Consider the following 15,415-nt stretch of genomic DNA (forward strand, 5'->3'; position numbering starts at 1 on the left):
AAAAAAGAGAATGTGAAATGATGGACATTAAACTTGTTATGGTAATCATTTACAACATGTACATATATCAAATTTACTATGTTGTAAACCTTAAACTAATACAATGTTATATGTCAATTTACATCTCAATAAAAATAGGGGGGAAAATAAATAAAGGAGGACACCTGACTTCCTGGCTCTCAATTAGCAGTTTGGGAAATGAGAGCAGTCAAAACCACCAGGCTTAGTTTTCCTGCAGCTCTCTAAACTACAGGTACCAGGAGCTTTGTTCTTTGCTAACAAGAGTTTTTGCATGAAAGCCTGGGACAAATTCACCCCATCCCCCTGACTCGTGCCCCATTGTATCTAGTGTAAGAGCCTCCGGAGTGAAAGGCCAAAAGGTAGGGGGTGGTAGCTAGAAGGCAGACTTACTGCATTCTTTGCCCAGGAAAGCAATTTGAATAAGGTTGAGAATGCTTCTGAAGCTGTCGGAGACCTTGGGTTTGTTTGGATAGGCTGTATGGGTGGAGGAGGGGTGTGTTATAATGTGCTAGAGTCCAGGGCTGCAAATGTAAGTGATTCAATGAGACCCTTATTTTAGATTTTACAGGCATAACTGGGAGATATTGCGGGTTCCATTCCAGACCACCACAATGAAACAAATACCGCAACAATGAGAATTACACACATTTTTTGGTTTCCCAGTGCATATAAATGTTATGTTTACTCCACTGTTATCTATTAAGTATGCAATAGTATTATGTCTAAAATACAGTGTACATGCATTAATTAAAAAAGCATTTTGCTGCCCTGGCCGGTTTGTATCAGCGGTTAGAACGTTGGCCTGGGGACCGAAGGGTCTCAGGTTCGATTCCTGGTCAAGGGCACGTACCTGGGTTGCAGGTTCAATCCCTGGCCCTGGTCGGTCAGGGTCATGTGAGAGGCACACAATCGATGTGTCTTTCTCACATCAATGCTTCTGTCTCTCTCCCTCTTTTCCTTCCACTCATCTAAAAAAAATCAATTGGAAAAATATCCTCGGGTAAGGATTAACAAATAAACGAAAAATACCTTTCCCTAAAAGTATTAACCAACATCTGAGTATTTGGCGAGTCATAATCTTTTTTTTCAAAATTTTTTAAAAATGTATTTAGTTTTTATTGAGGTAGCATTGGTTTATAACATTATATAAGTTTCAGGAGTTCAACACTATAAGTCGACATCTGTGTGCCCTACATCATGCTCACCACCAGAACTCTAGTTTCCATCTATCACCGTACAATTGAGCCCCTTTATCCCATTTCTATTTTCTTTACCTTGTTTCACTCTACCTAAGAAACTCATTCGATAAATAACTGTTCCTCGTCGATATATGTGCACACATATGTGTATGTATATTTAGTGATTTAACAAACACCTATTGGCCAGAAAATAATTATTTATTCTTTATTTCATGAAATTATAGTTGAGAGATCAGAAAGGTAAAGAAGTGACCATGGGCAGTAAAAAAAATACCTGTAACTTTTTAACTAAATCTCCTCTTGTCATTCATTTGCACTGTCCTGGTTGGTGTTCCTCCTACTAACCTGCTGGTTCTCTCTGTCTCCTTTCTGCTTCTTCCCCTCTATATCTAAAAGTGTTCCAAAGCTTAGTTCTCAAATCTCTTTTCTATTTACACTCACTACCTTGGTGATCTCATCCTGTCATAAGACTTTAAATACCACCTATAGCCCAGCTGATGTGGCTCAGTGGTTGAGCATTGACCCATGCACCAAGAGGTCACCAGTTCAATTCTTGGTCAGGGCACATGCCCAGGTTGTGGGCCCGATCCCCAGTGTGGGGCATGCAGGAGGCGGCCAATCAATATCTCTCTCTCTCTCTCTTCCTCTCCCTTCCTCTCTCTCTCAAATCAATTAACAAAAAAAAATTTTTTTTTTCTATATGCTTTTGACTTTTAAACGTATCTCTTCATCACAGACCTATTCCCCTATCTCAAGTCTCATATATCCAACTTCTTACTTAACATCTTCATTTGAATTTTTAGTAGGCAGCACAAAATATTTCCAAACTAACCTTCCAATATTCCTTCCTACACAAGTTCTTCCTGTAGTCTTCTTCATTTAATTGCTCAGACCAAAATTGTAAAACAATCTTTGTTTACTAGGCCATATATATCTAGAATCCAGTTGCTTCTTTTAAAATAATTTTTTTCCTCCACTGGTTTTCTTTTTTCACTGGTTGAGTGACCTGTTGATCATCACTGGACTAGGGCCCAGATAACCAGTAGAGTAGCAAGAAATGATCATTTCTTTTTTTTTTTCTTTTAAAGAAATATATTTTGTTTTGTTACTGCCTGAAGAGCTGGGGCTTGAAATTGCCTATGTCCTCTGGCAAAAGAGTAAGCTCACATTGGCAGGTGTTCTAATCTTTGCTAAGTATCTATAAGGTTACCACCCTATCCAAACTACCATTTACTTGTTGGATTATTCCAATAACCTCCCAACTGATCTCCTTGTTTGCATCCTTGCCTTATTTTTACTTATTGATTTGAGAGGGAGAAAGAGAGAGATAATGATTTATTGTTCCACTTATTTATGCATTCATTGATTGATTCTTCTTTGTGACCTGAACAGGGATTGAACCTGCAACCTTGGCGTACTGGGAAGACTCTCTGACCAACTGAGCTATCTGGCCAGGGCTCAAAGGCAATTATTTTAATTTTTGTCTGTTTTGTTTAGAGTAGTATCCCCAACCTTAGAAGAGTGTGGTTCAAAGGCCAGCAGCATCAGCATCACCTGGGAGCTTGTTAAGGACACAGTGGATGGGCTTTACCACAGATTTATTGAATAGGAATCTTTGATGGGAGTCACTAGGAATCTGTGTTTTAAAAGTTCTCCAGCTGAGATGTGCCGCCGCCCCGCATGTTCGCTGCCCACTCCCACTCCCTACCTGCCCGCACTGTCACCCAGCTACTCGCTCACTCCTTCACACGCAATAAAAATTTTTTTTTAAATAAATAGAATTAAAGTTCTCCAGTTGAGCCCAACCCATGCACCAAGAGGTCACCAGTTCGATTCCTGATTAGGGTGCATGCCAGGTTGTAGGTCAAATCCTCAGTTGGGGTCATGCAGCAGGCAGCCAATCGATGTTCTCTCTCATCGATGTTTCTATCTCTCTTTCCCTCTCCTTTCCTCTGTCTCTAAAATCAATAAAGAAAAACAATAAAATAAAAGTTCTCTAGTTGATTTTTTTCACTTGCTATTGTTTGAAGACTACGTTTCTAGAAAAGTGCTAGGCAAATAGTATTGCTCCATGTTACTTATTAAAGAAGGAATGGGTTTAAATGAGATCTAGGGCTTTGTAAGTAAATGGAGGGTGGGAGCCATTTCCTTACATTTAAATATTAAATTTTACTTCAATGTGATATACAAAATAACACTTGTGGACCCAGAGAAAAAAATTCACTTGATGTGATCCCCAAAAAGAAACTTATCTGCTGAGATGGATTCCCCCTGGTCAATTGAGGGCCCAAATTTTACAAATAATGAGAGTCTAGCATCCATTTCCTGGCAGGGGCTGCACATGTACCCAGTGTGCCAGGAGGAACTTCAGACCTTGCCCAGAACACAAATTTTGAAGTTCAGTGGAAGATTCATTGAAAAGAAAAACATGTGAGACGTCATTGCCATTTTCCACCACCCAAAACTTTACTTAGTCGATCAATAGCTACGTCATGATAGTTTTATTTCCTAACACTTTTCCAGTCTGTCCCCTGAATGTTTGACACCACTCCCTCTACCCTCATGAAGGCATTGCCTCTTGGCCAGACTTCTGTAGACCTCAGTAAACCTTCCACAGACTGAACCAACTGTGCACCAGAGTGATTTACCTCAAATTCAGCCATATTTTCTCTTTGCTTAAGTCTTCCCTAAATAAGTTCACAGTCTGCTCTCTGCCTGTTTGTCAAGCCATTTCAAGCTTTCGAAAATTGCTCTATCCAAGCAATCCCCTCTGTTTTTTGTTTGTTTGTTTGTTTTTTGTGGTACGTGCCCCTAGCAGTAACCGAACCCGGGACTCTGGTCCACAGGCCGACGCTCAACCGCTGAACCACACTGTCCAGGGCGCTCCTCTCTGTCTTGAATGCTCTTCTCCCCTCTCTTTGCTCGGTTCATTTTAGTTCTTTCAAGACACAGATCAGGTGTCAGCTTCTATAGCCCCTCTTCTCCCAGTGAACCAGGTGCCCCTCTTTTGTGCCCAACTCCCTCCACAGCGATTGTAACTTTACATTTTAGTTATAGTTTTTTTGTGTGTTTGGATTTCTGGCTTGGAATAAAAATTCCTTGAGAGACTAGCTTGTTACTAGAACCTAGGGCTAGTATTGCATAGTCTCACTTTCTTTTTATTGGTTTATTGATTTTAGAGAGAGAGGAATGGTGGGGTGGGCATTGATTTGTTTTTCCACTTATTTACGCATTTATTGGTTGATTCTTTTTTTTTTTTTTGTAGTTTAAAGAGGGAATTTATTTGAAGAATACAAAGGTTCTTGCAGTGATTCCAACAATGGTAATGGGTTAATAGCGAGAATCACACCTTTCTGAATGACAGATCATGGTGTAACCACAAATTTCTATTTCTGGGTTTTACAAGATCACGAAGAGAACATCCTAGAGAATGTTCTTCCCTGTAGAGTGCACAAGAGACTAGAATGTGGATTTATTTCTGCTTGCTTTTTGGTCCTTATATTCCTTTATGCTGGCCTCAAACTTGTCAAGCACATGTCGGCAGACATTCATGAGCTCATTCAGGCCTCTCTGAAATGGCTCAACAGCTGGAAGACCACTTCAAGTCTGAATGCGTAAATTAATTTCACTCTCTGAAGGATGGGTTGTAGTATATCCACAAAATTCCACTTTCGGGTTCTTCATGATCATGTAACGAAGAGAATTTCCTAGGGTATGGTCCTCCTCATGCAAAACAAATGTCACACAGTGTCTATCTGTTCCAGCTGCCTGGACCATTTCCAGGGCTGTCTTCCTCTCGCCTTCAGCCATTGAGGTCTTCAATCCAGACATTTTTCTCTCCAGCTCTTGGTCTTCTTCCATGGCAGGGGCGGCTTCTGGGATCCTTAGGTGGTGCTGTTTGACTGGAAGCTCTTTCCCATATTGCCTATTGGTTTATTCTTTTTTAAAAATTTTATTTATTGATTTTAGAGAGAGAGGAAGGGGTAAAGAGAGAAAGATCGATTTGCTGTTACACTTATTCATGCATTCATTGGTTGCTTCTTGTATGTGTCCTGACCAGGGATTGAACCTGCAACCTTGGAGTATCAGGATGATGCTCTAACCAACTGAACTACCCAGCCAACGCTTATTCTGTTTCAGTTAGAAGTGTGACCCAGCAATATTGTTTTCTAAGACTCTCTAATTCTTGCTTTTTTGCAGCGGGTTTGCCACCAGAACACAGACATCATGTAAACCACCACCCAATCAAACCCAAAATGGGAAAGGAAAAGACTCATATCAATATCATCATAATTGGGCACTACTACTGGCCATCTGACCTACAAATGTGGTGGGACTGACAAAAAAACATCAAAAAATGTAAGAAGAAGGCTGCTGAAATGGAGAAGGCCTCCTTCAAGTGTGTCTGGGTCTTGGACAAACTGAAAATTGCATGTGCCCTGGCCAGTGTGACTCAGTTGGTTGGAGCATCTCTTCATGTACCAAAAGGTTGTGGGTTTGATTCTCAGTCAGGGCACATATCTAGGTTGTAGGTTTGATCCCCAGCCCCATTTGAGGCATGTCCAGGAGGAAGCTGATTGATGTTTCTCTGTCACATAGACATCTCTCTCTCTCTCTCTCTCTCTCTCTCTCACCCTCTCTTCACTTCTCTTTAAAAAATCAATGAATGTCCCCAGGAGAGGATTAAAAATAAATAAAAGCTGAACGTGAGCTTGGTATCATCAATATCTCCCTGTGGAAATTTGAGACCAGCAAGCATTATGTGACCATCCTTGATGCCCCAGGACATAGACTTCATCAAAAACATGATGACAGGCATGTCTCAGGCTGACTGTGCTGTCCTGATTGTTGCTGCTGGTGCTGGTAAATTGGAAGCAGGTGTCTCCAGGAATGGGCAGATCCTGAGCATGTCCTTCTGGCTGACACACTGAGTATGAAACAACTGATCATGGGTTCGATTCCTGGTCAAGGGCACAAAAAAAGAAGTCAGCACTTACATCAAGGAAAATTGGGCCTGGCCGGTGTGGCTCAGTGGTTGAGCATTGACCCATGCACCAAGAGATTGCTGATTTGATTCCCAGCCAGGGCACATGCCCAGGTTGTGGGCCAAATCCCCAGTGCGGGGCATGCAAAAGGTGGCCAATCAATGTTCTCTCATTGATGTTTCTATCTCTCCCCCTCTCCCTTCCTCTCTCTAAAATCAATAAGGAAAAAAAAAAAGAAAGAAAGAAAATTGGCTGCAACCCTGACAGTAGCATTTGTGCCACTTTTTGCTTGGAATGGCAGCAACATGCTGAAACCAAGTGCTAACATGCTTTGGTTCAAGAGATGAAAAGTCACTCATAAAGATGGCAATGCTAGTGGAACCACACTGCTTGAAGCTCTAGATTGCATCCTACCACCAACTCATCCAACTTGACAAGCCCCTCCAGGATGTCTCCAAAATAGGTGGTATTGGTACTGTCCCTGTGGGCCGAGCGGAGACTGGTGTTCTCAAACTCAGCGTCATGGTAACCTTTGATTTACTCAATGTTATTATAACTGAAGTCAAGTCTGTTAAAATGCACCATGAAACTTTAAGTGAAGCTCTTCCTGGGGACCATGTGGGCTTCAATGTCAAGAATGTGTCTGTCAAAGATGTTCATCGTGGCAATGTGGCTGATGACACAAAAATGACCCACCGGTGTCTGGCCCGTGTGGCTCAGTGGCTTGAGCATTGTCCTACGGACTGGGAGGTTCTGGTTTGATTCCTGGTCAGGGCACATGCCCAGGTTGCAGGCTCTATCCCCAGTAGGGGGGCATGCAGGAAGCAGCTACGCAATGTTTCTCTCTCACATCAATATTTCTCTCTCTCTAAAAAATCAATAAGGCCCTGGCCGGTTTGGCTCAGCGGTTAGAGCATCAGCCTGCGGTCCGGAGAGACCCGGGTTCGGTTCCCGCTAAGGGCGCGTACTTCGGTTGCAGTTTGTCCCCGGCCCTGGTTGGTCATGTGGGTGGCAGCCGCTTGATGTGTCCCTTCACATCGATGTTTCTCTCTCTCTCTCCCTTCCTCTCTCTCCCTCCCACTCTATCTGTACAAAAAATGGAAAAATATCCTCGGGTGAGGATTAAAAAAAAAAAAAAAAATCAATAAGAACATATTTTTAAAAAAATGACCCATCAATAGAAGCAGCTGGCTTCACAGCTCAGGCGATTATCTTGAGCCATCCAGGCCAAATCACTGCCAGATATGCACCTGGAATGTCACACAGCTCACGTTGCTTGCAAATTTGGGGAGCTGAAGGAGAAGCTGGTCATTATTCTAGAGAAAAGCTGGAAGATGGGCCCAAAGTTTTTAAAATCTGGTGATGCTGCCATCGTCAATATTGTTCCTGGCGAGAACATGTGTGTTGACAGTTTCTCTGACTATCTTCCTCTGGCTATTTTGTTGTTTGTGACACGATACAGACAGTTGCTGTGGGTGTCATGAAAAGCAGTGGACAAGAAGGCAGCTGGAGCCCGGGCCGGTTTGGCTCAGCGGTTAGAGCATCAGCCTGCGGTCCAGAGAGACCCCAGTTCGGTTCCCGCTAAGGGCATGTATCTCCATTGCAGTTTGTCCCCAGCCCTGGTTGGGTTGTGTGGGTGGCGACCACTTGATGTGTCCCTTTCATGACGATGTTTCTCTCTCTCTCTCCCTCCTACTCTATCTGAACAAAATATCAAAAAATGTCCTCGGGTAAGGAGAAAAAAAATTTTTTTCAATAAAAAAAGAAGGCAGCTGGAGCTGGCAAATTCACCAAGTCTGCCCAGAAAACTCAGAGGCTAAATTAATATTATCTACAATACCTGCCACCCCAGTCTTAATCCGTGGTAGAAGAGAGGTATCAAAACTATTTGTCTCAATTGACCATTTAAATTTAATAGTAAAAGATTGGCTAATGACCACAGTGCATCATAAAACCAGAAAGAAAGGAGAATGTTTTGGGAACCATTTGGTTTATGTGTGTGTGTGTATGGCAGTTTTTAAGTTATTAGTTTTTAAAATCAGTACCTTTTCTTTGTTTGTTTGCTTGTTTCTTTCTTTCTTTTTTTCCTGCTTTTACTTTTATTAGCCTTTATTTTATGCTGAATTTACTCCTGGGCCTTAAGTTTTTGTTTCTTTAGTTTCTTCTGGGATATCTTTTTTTTTTGTGCACCTCCTCTTCTGGTTTAGGAACAACCTGCTCTTTCTCAGTGAGGATCATTTCAGTTGACAAGGAGAGCTCATGTGTGGGTTAATTTGCCCATGAGCTCTCTAAGTTCTACGCCGCATGTTGGGAGCTTTGTTTACCTGCATGTACTCAATGACCAGAGAATCTGCATCTAAACCCTTAAGTTCAGCATTGCTCTCTGCATTTTTAAGCAAGTGCAGCAAAACTCAGCACTCTTTTGGGGCCACTGACCCTGTGTCCAGCCCCACTGTTTTGCCTGGGCACACCTACCGACTCCACCATTGTAACTCGGCAAAAGCATACATTGCTTCTGTAAAGTGACATCCTTCAGATACTTGGTGGCTTTTCTAATATACATACCTTTGATGGCCTGGGCAGTTTCCCGATTGTTCTTAAAGTGAACATGAAGATTTGAACCTCTTGATTTGCATGATTTGGTGGGGATTTTTGGGTTAAGTGAATAGCAAACCATTTTCAGATGTTACCTCTGGACGCTTTTGGAAAATGCAAAATCAGTACCTTTTAATGGAAACAGGTTGACCAAAACTCTGTCACAGAATTTTGAGATCCGTTAAAACAAAAGAAAAAAAAGAATCTCTAACTCTTCAAGCTCTCCCTCTTAGGCTACACCCACTCCCTTCTTTCCTCTTAGGCATTCATCTCCTAAACTCTAAGGGTACCCCGTGAGATTTGCAACCCAGGGAGCATGGGCTGCAGCAGCTTGTCCAGGGATAACCCCCTAAACCTGTCTCCGAGGCCCCTTTTCTCTGACTTTCCAGTAAACTAAAGTAGCCCAGCCTAGGCTCTCCTGTTGCTTCTTCTATCCTAAGCCCTTCCTTGTGCTACTGTCCCCAGCTTTAATAAACATATTCTCAAAAAAATCTCTATTCTCACGCACCTTAAATTTCGAGAAGTACTCTGGAATATAGTGCTCACTGCTTCAGTGGCTAAAACACTGATATTCAGAATATTGGAGAATTATTCTTCAGTATTACAGAGTATTGATGAACTCTCACAAACAAACAAAAACACGAATTTCTTCCTTGTGGTTCGGTTTTAGATTTGTCAGGTCTTATTCTAACTAAAGGTTTATATTCTTTAAGGACTAAGTTATGATGTGTACCAAATCCTAAATTCTCCTAGTGGGGAGTTCAGAAAGGTAAACCATCCAACTGAATTTCCAAAGTCTTGACCCTGAGCAACACTACTGACTTCAGGGCATCACTTCCTCTTTCCCACCCTACCCTCAGGGCATCTTCGGCCCAAAGTAAAAAGGAATTTTTCCCCCTAGTTAAGTCTAGCCCCCAAGGAAGTGGAAGAGCATCTGGAAAAGTCTACCAAAGCTGAGCAGACATTTTAAATTGCTCTGGAATGATGTGATGTTATGGCATATAAATGAATAGGCTTCTCGGTTTTTCAGTAGGTGTTAGAGAATGAGGAAGAACTTGGAAAAACAGGTGATTGTGGGAGTTGAGTAAGGTGAAGTGATGGTGGTTGTGGTGAGAGAAAAGGAGAAAATCTAGCACCTTAGTTGCTTTAATTTGCTGGTGGTAGGATGAAATAAAGCTGCTAATACTAATTATAATGCATCTAAATATTGTACTTAAAATATTTCAGGTTGTGAGTATTCTAGTATTATAAAGGAATTAGAGAAAGAAGCTCGAGGTTCCTATCTCCCAGGAGTAAATAAATTTTCTTTAAATGTATTGATTTGAGAGAGAGAGAGAGTGAAACATTGATTTGTTGTTCTGTTTACTTACACACACATTGGTTGACTTTTGTATGTGCCCTGACTGGAGATTGAACCCACAACTGAGTACCCAGCCAGGACTAATAAGTTTCATCAGATGAAAGTAAGAGTTCAAAGTTAGCCCTGGCCAGTTTGGCTCAGCGATTGGAGCGGCGGCTTGCAGACCACAGAGTCCTGGGTCCGGTTCCCGCTAGGGGCACGTACCAAAAAAAAAAAAAAGTTCAAAGCTACATCAAATATCATAATGTTGTAAAAGGAATTTAAGTTTACAAAAGCATTTGTTGAAGGTACTAGAAAGGGTTACGGCAAGAAGATGAGGAAATATAACAAAGTTTCTTTCTTTTTCTTTTGTTTTTTGGTATGTGCCCCTAGCAGGAATCAAACCCGGGACTCTCTGGTCCGCAGGCCAATGCTCTAACCGCTGAGCAAAATGGCCAGGGCTTTTTTTTCTTTTTCTTTTAGTTATTTATTTATTATTAATTAATTTATTTTTGTTACAGATGTTTCTCCTTTCCCCCTCATTGACACCCTCCTCCTGATCCGCCCCCTCCCCCCAGCATTGTTGTTTATATCCACTGGTTATGCATATATGCATATAAGTTCTTTGGTTTATCTCTTCCCTCCCCACTCTCTTTTTTTTTAAATTAAAATTGAAAATTGTGTACATTCAGTGAAGTGAACAAATATCAAGTTGTACAGCTTAATGAATTTTTACTTACATATACAACTCAAGTAACAGCCACCCAGACCAAGACAGAAGGCATTTCCAGCACCTCAAAGGCCAGCTTGCATTTTTATTGATGCCAGGAATCTCAGAATCCAAGCTCCTTAGACCTTTGTCAAATTCTTTTGTGTTTCAGACATGGAGTCATACAGCTTGAATTTGAATCCCCTCTCCACCCACTAGTTATGTGACAAGCAGTTTCACAGTTCTGTTCCTTAGTTTTCTTTACATTGGAACAAGTATATGAGGCAGTACACACAAACTGACCAGAAAGGTACGTGGCATATTGTAAGTGCCCAATAAATGTTAGCTCTTATCTTCTTTGTGTATGCTGTATTTTGGGGAATCCATCAATTCATTCACTTAACAAAGGTGTCAGGTGCTAGGAGAAATAAATGACCTATGCATTTTTCATATACCAAAATATTTTATAGTGTAGTATGGAGAAGCTAGGCAAACAAATGAATGCATTAAAGTGTCACTGGAACTGTGGTATAAATATGTGTGAAATACAGCAGAAGTACAAAGGAGGGACTTCTACCTTGGAAGGAAATGAGTTAGTAATATCATCACTAAAAGGTGGACTTGCATTCAGTCTTGAAAAGCAGGCGGGCCCTGGCCGGTTTGGCTCAGCGGTTAGAGCGTCAGCCTGCGGTCCCGGTCCCGAGAGACCCGGGTTCGGTCCCGCTAAGGGCACGTACCTCGGTTGCAGTGTGTCCCCGGCCCTAGTTGGGTTGTGCGGGTGACAACTGCTTGATGTGTCCCTTTCACGTCAATGTTTCGCTCTTTCTCTCTCTCTCTCCCTCCCACTCTATCTGAACAAAATATCAAAAAATGTCCTCGGGTGAGGATACAAAAAAAAAAAAGAAAGAAAGGCAGGCGGGCAGCAGGAAAGAAAGCAGCAAGCATGAGGAAGCTTGACATCTATTTAAGATTATGCATAGTTTGGTGCAGCTATGGCTAGAGATGAGGCTAAAACTAGTAGGTGGATTATACAGATCTATGTATTGCTAAAAGACTTTGGCTATTACACTAAAGGCAGTGGAGCCACTGAAAGTTTTTTGTTTTTGTTTTTAAATACTAGGTTTTATTTATTTATTTATTTATTGGTACGTGCCCCTAGCGGGAACCAAACCTGGGACTCTCTGGTCTGCAGGCCGACGCTCCAACCGCTGAGCCAAACCAGCCAGGGCGACCACTGAAAGTTTTTTAAGTGGGGAGTGATATGATCAGTCTTACAAGAACCTAAAGAGAGGCCCCCGCCCTGCCACCCTGCGCCCCCTCGCCCCTTTAATAAAAATAAAAAAAATTTAAAAAAAAAACACAGAAAAAAAGGAACCTAAAGAGAAACTGAGGAAAAGGATGGAGCAAGTCCCTAAAAGACTAAGGCAATAATCTAGACCAGGGGTGAGAAAACTGGTCGGCTACCTGCTCTGTATGGTCCATGAAGTAAGAATGATTTTTACATTTTTAAATGGTTGGGGGGGAAAAACCCAAAAGATTGATATTTTCTGACTTGTGAAAAATACATAAAATTTAAATTTTAGTGTCCTTAAATAAAGTTTTATTGGAATATAGCCATGCTCATATGTTTTGTCTATGGTTGCTTTCATCCAACAACAGCAGGGCTTAGTAGTTGTCACAGAGATCATATGGTATTAGTCTGCTCAGGCTACCATAATAGAATACCACAGATTTGGTGGCTTAAACAAAAGAAATTAATTTTCTCAGAGTTCTGGAGGCTGGTAGTTCAAGATCAATGTGCTGGTAGAGTTGCTTTCTGGTGAGAACTCTCTTCTGGGCGCCCACGTAACTGCCTTCTTGGTGTGTTCTCACGTGGCCTTTTCTGCGTGGGTATGCACTCCTGGTGCCTCTTCCTCTTTTTATAAGGACATTGGTCCTATTGAATTAGTCCTCCCCTTTCTGACCTCATTTAACTGTAATTACTTCCTTAAAGGCCCTATATATCTGAAAATATAGTCACATTGAGAGTTAAGGCTTCAACATATGAATTTGAGGACATAATTCAGTCCACCACAGTTACAGTTATACATGTATGTATGTGTATAGCAAATATTTTTTTATGTCCATCTTTTATCTCTGTATCATCTAATATTAAGATATATTACCAAGCCGTGGCTGGTTTGGTTCAGCGGTTAAGAGCGTTGGCCTGCGGTCCAGAGAGACCTGGGTTTGGTTCCCACTAAGGGCACGTAACTTGGTTGCAGTTTGTCCCTGGCCCTCGTTGGGTTGTGCGGGAGGCAGCCACTTGATGTGTCCCTTTCACATCGATGTTTCGCTCTCTCTTCCTTTCTCTCCTTCCCACTCTATCTGAACAAAAAATGGAAAAATGTCCTCAGGTGAGGATAAAAAAAAAAAAAATGTGTTACCAATATTTAACTTGACATCGTATTTTTTTACTTTACAGAATATCAAGGAGAGCCCTGGCCAGTTTGGCTCAGTGGTTGAGCGTCAGCCTGCGGACCAGAGAGTCCCAGGTTCGGTTCCCACTAGGGGCACGTACCACAAAAAAAAAAAAATACACACACAGAATATCAAGGAGAAGCATGAACATTACTCGGACTGCATCATCTTATTGAGAAAGAGTATATTTTTGCTTTAAAAAAATTTTTTAAATATATTTTTTATTGATTTATTTAGAGAGAGATAGAAACATTGATGTGAGAGAGAAATATTAATCAGCTGCCTCCTACTGGGGATCGAGCCCAAAACCCAGGCATGTGCCCTGACTGGGAAACAAACTGGGACCTCTTAGTCCATGGGACAACGCTCAATCCACTGAGCCACACTGGTTGGGCAAGAGTACATATTTTTTATTGTACATAGGGTAGTTGTATTATGTTAGAAGTATGACTTTGCTATTTTCATTATTTGAAGATTAAATATGATTTATATGGGTGCCAAGTTGACAAGAGATGAGCCACGATGCTTAATTTTATGTGTCAACTTGGCTAGTCTAGCGCCATTATTCGATTATACACTATTCTAGGTGTTACTGTAAAACTATTTTGTAAATGTAGTTAACATCTTATCATCTGCTGCTTTTAAGTAAAGGACATTATCCTTGCTAATCTGAGCGGCCTCACCCAATCAGTTAAAGTAAGTTTTGAGTAAAACCGAGGTTTTCCTGAGGAAGAAGAAATCCTACCCGTGAACTGCAGCTCTCGCTCCAGCCTGACAAATTCTAGCCAGCTAGCCTGCCCTATGGATTTTGGATTTGCTAGTTCCCACAATCACATAAGCTAATTCCTTGAAATAAATATCTATATCTGAATAAATATATCTAGCCCTTGCTGGTTTTGCTCAGTGGTTAGAGCGTTGGTCCAAGGACAGAAGGGTTTTGGGTTCAATTCCTAGTCAAGGGCACGTAACCGGGTTGCAGGTTCGACCCCCTGCCCAGTCAGTCGGGGTTGTGTTGGAGGCAGGCAATCTATGTGTCTCTCTCACATTGATGTTTCTCTCTCTCTCTTCCTCCCTCCCTTCTACTCTGTCTAAAAACACAATGGAAAAATATCCTCGGGTGAGGATTAACAAAATAAATAAATCTATATCTATTTATCTCCAACTGGTTCTGTTTCTATGGCAGAACCCCGACTGACTGAGCTGTTAGGTATATTACCAATGAATAAAAGAAAGAGTTAACACCTAGGCATTGACAGTGGCATTTGATTTATTTGGTTTGTTAAATTAGGCATTTATTATTAACAAATTTCTTTTTTATTAGGCTTTATCAGTTTTTCTTGATCTTTAAAAATACATTAAAAACTTATTCACCTTTGATATTATTTAATTAATATTAACAAACATATATATATATAGCAAACAAACAATATTCTAGGCCTATTTTATTTATTTATTGGTAATTTAAAAAATAAACTATTTTAGAATAGTTTAAGATATAGAGAAAAATTGAAAAGATAGTACAGAGTTCTCATATATTCCATTCCTAGTTCTCCCTATTAACATCTTACATTAGTATGATACAGCATCACAATTAATGAACCAATATTGATATATTGTTATTAACTAAAGTCCATACTTTATTCATATTTTCTAAAGTTTCTTTTCTTTTAATCCTTACCTGAGGACATTTTTGCATTTATCTTCAGATAAAGCAGGAGAAAGAGAGGGAGGAAGAAGGAGAAACTTCAACATGAGAGAGACACATCAAGTGGTTGCCACCCTAACGACCCCAACTGGGGCCGGGGCCAAACTGCAACCGAGGTATGTGCCCTCAGCGGGAACTGAACCTGGGTCTCTCTAGTCTGCTGGCTGACGCTCTAACTGCTGAGCCAAACTGGCCAGAGCAATATTTTCTAAGTTTTTATCAATTTAAAAATGTTTAAACATTTTATTATAAAAAGAACACAAAGAAACACGGAAATATTGAAGAACGACAGTCATCTATTACTACCCTGAAAATGCTCCCCGCTACTTCTCTTGTAATATTCTAGCTATAATATAATAAAGGTGATGGTGATACGAATGGAAAGGAACAAGAATGCAATAT

General features: G+C 41.0%; 2 pseudogenes; both read right to left on the reverse strand.

Annotated features, from left to right (window-relative positions):
* Window positions 1–4,679: 4,679 nt before the first annotated feature.
* On the reverse strand, window positions 4,680–5,081 carry LOC118624667 (annotated as a pseudogene).
* A 3,249-nt stretch (window positions 5,082–8,330) lies between these two features.
* LOC118624534 lies at window positions 8,331–8,882 on the reverse strand (annotated as a pseudogene).
* Window positions 8,883–15,415: the final 6,533 nt, after the last annotated feature.

The sequence above is a fragment of the Molossus molossus genome, unplaced genomic scaffold (genome assembly GCF_014108415.1).
Source record: "Molossus molossus isolate mMolMol1 unplaced genomic scaffold, mMolMol1.p scaffold_m16_p_10, whole genome shotgun sequence".
In the NCBI taxonomy this organism is placed as follows: Eukaryota; Metazoa; Chordata; class Mammalia; order Chiroptera; family Molossidae; genus Molossus; species Molossus molossus.